Raw genomic sequence first — 5,213 nt, 5'->3', positions numbered from 1 at the left:
ACTGTAGGTTTGCCCTTTCTTCTGTTTGTGTGGGCTTTTTTGTTGTACTTGGTTTTTTACCTTTTGGTGGTTTCTTTGTTGGTAGTTTGTCTCCTCCAGCAGGTATACTGATGTTCTCAGCTCCCACCTATTCTTGTATGTGATCAATGGCAAGGGGTAGGCAAAATGGAAAGAGACAAAGAGATAGTATTTTATGGGATTCAAAGTAGCAACAAGTAGAGAAGAGATAGGAGATTCTTTGTGTAAATATAGCATTAACCCCACTAGCCACTCTCTATAAAAGGTGAAAGATAGATTATACTCTTGTTAGAGGGGACACATATTGTTAGCTAAATCCAGTAAACAGAGCATTTACAGAAGATTATATGATCAAATATAGTGAGAATAAAAGATAGAAAGTAGGTGTAGTGTGTGACATAATAGAGTTAATCACAACAATAATAAAGCTCAGAAATAAAGTGAAGTGGGTAAGATCATGGAGGGGTGCTGTGTAGTATGTACAATTGTATGGAACAACAATTATTTACAATAATACTGGGGAAAAACAATAATATGACAAGAAATATATGTTTTGGAAAACCAGAATAGAAAATACACAATCAAGAGTAGTGTGTTAGGGAACAAGAGTGAAGTGAAAGAAGAAAAATTAAATACAATATGAAAGTGAGAATAAGGAAAACTAGTTAAATAATGCAATTAAACAGAGAAATAAAATGAAGAAAACTAAACATAAATAAGATAAATTAAAAATACTAATAAAATAAAAGAAATAAAAATAATGAGAAAGTAATAATAATACAAATAAACAAAAAATTGGAATTCTTCACAAATTTGTGTGTCATCCTTGCATAAGGGCCACACTAACCTTCTCTGTATCATTCCAATTTTAGTATATGTGCTGCTAAAGTGAGCACTCACATTCTTCTCATTCATTTTTCCATTTATAAACAGCAGAGCTGAGAGACATGAATCTAACTTCTAGGGTGTGATTTCTGGCTCCTCCATCAGCTACTCTCATGACACCCTTTTTATCTTCATCTTATTTCTTTCACTCTTTCTTTTTTCACTCATTTTCATTTGTTTTTTCTCAGCAGTGTCTTCCAGAAGTAGCCTCTGGCACCTCTACCCTTTGGCAGCCACTGGAGTTCAGTTCCCCAGAGAGTAGGTCCCAAGAAGCTCTTGAACTCTTGGCCTGTTCTCATATCATGTCTTTAGAAGAATTCATGAAAGGAGACTCCCACCCAATGGCAGGACATGCCACAGAGCCTGCAGCTTCTACCCTACTCCTCCTGGGTAATAACCTCCACAGTTTCTAGTTCCAGCAGGACACTCCCATGTGTCCAGACTCTTCCCTGGCCATTCTCCTGTCCTGCTCACCCCTTGGGCTTCCCCCTGACCTAAACAGCATTCTCATCACTCATATTTCATGATCATTTCTACCCTCAAGCTATATTTCAGTTTTCATGTCCTTTTATGTATGTCACATTTAAATTTCTTAAACCACCCCCTTCTTTTTACCCATTTCCACTGCCTTAATTTATTCTAATGTTTTCCTTCTGCCTAAGTGGGTCCTGCCTTCAAGCAGGATACTCATCAGTGTACTTCAAAGGGTGGAAAAGAGTAGTCAAGGCCCTCTGAGATAAATTATTCTCATTTTCCCACTCCCACTCCCTGCCCCAGGCTCACTCCTTTGAATGTCCCAAGTTCCATTCTACCTTGGTGTCTCAGCTCACACCTAATGTGCAGCATGAAGTTCCCACACTCTTCACCCTCCCAGGCATGACCCCTATATCCTTGCTCCCAAGCCTCTCTCCACATAACAAGGACACATTCCATGGGCTGTGTGTCCAGTGATGTGAGTGCAGTGCTGTTCAGTCTGTCTTTCTCTCTTTGCTTTTGCAAACTCCATGGTCTGTACTTAACAATGTAGATGATTAGAGCAGTGTCCATTTTCCAGTCCTCTCTGGACTCTTCTGCATGTATTAAACTATTCGATTACCATGCTAGGCAGGGACTGGGACATGAGGACGCATGAAAGTACAGGAATGGTTCTTAACATCTGGAGTTCATGGCCCAGTGTTGTGGTCTCAGTATCCAAGGCTAGAGTGCTGATTCAGGGCAGCTCTCTAAGTACAACTCTCATGGTCCAAAACATCCCTTGCCAAGGTAGCATCAGCCACTGCAACCTCTGTTATGAAGCTCTTGTGCTGTGGACATTTCAGCGAGAATCAAATGGAGCCACCATTCCTGATTAAGCAGACAAATCAGATTTGTCTGCATTGGCTGAAACTTCATGACTGGACAGTGAAGTGGTGTGTCCCTTCAGCCTCCATACAAGGTCACCTAGTAGCCTCTTTCTCCTTCCTCTCTGAGTACCCTGTGAAGCATCAGCCTCTGAGCAGGAGGCTCTGCAGTGCCTCCCACACACTGTAGTCCTTTAGTCCTAAATGTTGCTTCACAGAAAATAAAAAAGAGATTGTGAGTCTTTCTGATTACCAGGAGAAGAAAAGAAAATGTAGGCTACTTCACAAATACAGAAAACAGGACCACTCATAGAAATACAAAATAGAGAATGAGAGGATGAAAGTAAAAGTGAGTGTATCTGTAATAATATGTAAATAACATACATTAAATTAGGATAAAAAATTATTACATACTACTATAGTGAAGCATCTCAGAAAGAATGAATGAGAGAGCAGTAATAAAAACAAACAACTTCCATATTATATTACCAAAAGGTATTAAAATTACATTAAAACCACATTATAGTAATGAAATATATAATCCAAAAACAAATATTTGTGCTAGTCCTTTATGTGTCAAATAATAAATATATCATTAAATGTCAAGCAAATATTGCCATAAACAGAATAAGACACTTTCTTATAGATGTCCTCTTTATCAAAAACAGCTTCCCCTCCTGCACAGCAAAGAAAACCATCAATCAAATGAAAAGACAACCTACTGAATGAGAGAAAGTATTTGAAAATCACATATTTAATAAGAGGTATGATATCTAAAATATATTTCAAAGAGTCGCACAACTCAATACCAAAAAAAAAAAAATCTGAGTAAAAACTGGGCAGAGCATCTGAATAGAAATTTTTCCAAAGAAAACCTACAAGTGGCCAACATGTACATGAAAAGATGCTCAACCTCACTAATCATCAGAGAATTGCAAATCAAAACCGCATGAAATATCACACACCTGTTAAATTGGCTATTTTTAAAAAGAAAACAAACACTAAGAATATGGAGAAAAAGGAACCCTTGTACACTGTTGATGATAATTCATATTGGTGTAGCCACTATGGAAAGCAGTCTAGAGATTTCTCAAAAAAGTTAAAAATAGAACTATAATATGACCCAACAATTTTATTCTGGGTATTTATAAAAAAAATGGAAACACTAACTTGAAAAGATATATTCACCCCATGTTTAATGCAGCATTATTTACAATAGTCAAGGAATGGAGAAAAATACTAGGTTTCTGCTGATGAATGAATGGATAAAGAATATCCATATGGTATATATAAAGATAATGTAATATTATTCAGCTATAAATGAAAATAAAATATTACCATTTGTGACAACATAGATAGACCTTGAGGACAATATGTGAAGTGAAATAGGTCAGATAAGGGCAAATACTGTGTGATCTGACTTACATGTGAAATCTAAAAAATAAAAATGGGAAGCTCATAGATTCAGAGGACAGAGAGGTGATTGCCATAGTCAGGGAGATGGAGGGTGGACAAAACAAGTATAGCAGATCAAAAGTTACAAATATCCAATTAAAAAATAATTAAGTCCTGGGAATATAAGATAGAGCATGATGACTATAGTTAATAATACTATATTGTATACATGAAAGTTCTTAAGGAAGTAAAAATTTCTCATCACAAAAAAAGAATTTTGTAACTACATATGATCACGGCTGTTAACTGAACTTAGTGTGATGGTCAATACACAAAACATGCAATATGGAACCATTGTGTTGTGAACTTGAAACTACGATAATGTTATATGTTAATTATACCTCAACAAGAAAAGAAAAACTGCTTCTTTGACTCATTAGCTATGCTCTTACACTTTGCAGGTTTTATTAATACATATCAGGACACAAAATTATATTATTTATGTTTATCTGTGGGTTATCTATCTCACTTCAATACACAATAAATTTCATAAAATTCTTAACATCTATAATACTATCTGTATGATAAGCATGTAACATGTTTGATTAATTCATTAATAATAAAATAGAAAAACATCCTCAAATTGGAAATGGAAAAGGAGAATGTATTAAAACACAAAAGATATTAAAGCAATTGTGAGATGAATATATATATGTATACACATATATATCTTACATATACATATATAGGTATATAACACAAAGACAGACAACAGAGTTGTAATAGTCAGCAGGAAAGGGGCAGGAGTAGGAGTTGGTGGGCAAAAAAGGTGGGGGGTTTGGGGATGGAAAGAGACTTTGCTTGGGGAAATGGGCACACAATGCAGTGTGCGGATCATGTTTATTGAGATGTATATTTAAAATCTGCATGATATTGTGAACCAATGTGACCCCAGTAAACCCAATGTTAAATAAAGACCTCAAAAAGGTAATATTTTCTTCAATTATCTGGCAATACATAAAAATACTTGCATGAAATCAAAAAGGATCCTTAGGAAAAAACAACTTACCACTATTAACAGAAATATGTATTTAAAAAAGAAATAACATGTTGCTGTATATAATCCACACTTTGCCAGGTGCGGTGGTGCACACGTGTAGTCCCGGATACTTGGGAGGCTGAGGCTGGAGGATCCCTTGAGTCCAGGAGTTCTGGGCTGTACTGTGCTATGCCAGTGGGGTGTCTGCACTAAATTTGGCATCAATATGGTGACTTCCTTGGGGGGGGGGGTGCCAGATTGCCTAAGAAGAGGTGAACCAGCCCAGGTTGGAAATGTAGCAGGTTAAAACTCCCATGCTGACCAGCTATAATGCACACTTTGTTGCCTAAATTTTTGAAGGAAAAATAAGGATTCACTTTATACATTAGTATAATGATTATATGCCATAGGTGTAATAATCCCATGTATAATGCACACAATATGTAGGTGAGCATTATACGTGGCAAAAAACAATACTGCTGTTTGGCTGACCAGATAGATAGTTAGAGAGACATACAGATAAACACCTATGGATG

At 36.3% G+C, this 5,213-nt stretch overlaps 1 non-coding gene across 1 annotated transcript; it reads right to left on the bottom strand.

Moving 5' to 3' along the window:
• Window positions 1-807: 807 nt before the first annotated feature.
• On the bottom strand, window positions 808-914 carry LOC119048574 (U6 spliceosomal RNA). Its single transcript, XR_005082368.1, has one exon. It is a non-coding gene; the product is annotated as a U6 spliceosomal RNA (small nuclear RNA).
• Window positions 915-5,213: the final 4,299 nt, after the last annotated feature.

This window comes from Artibeus jamaicensis, unplaced genomic scaffold (genome assembly GCF_021234435.1).
Source record: "Artibeus jamaicensis isolate MK-2021 breed Jamaican fruit bat unplaced genomic scaffold, CSHL_Jam_final contig_687, whole genome shotgun sequence".
NCBI lineage: Eukaryota > Metazoa > Chordata > Mammalia > Chiroptera > Phyllostomidae > Artibeus > Artibeus jamaicensis.
This window is presented reverse-complemented; position numbering and strand designations above follow the sequence as displayed.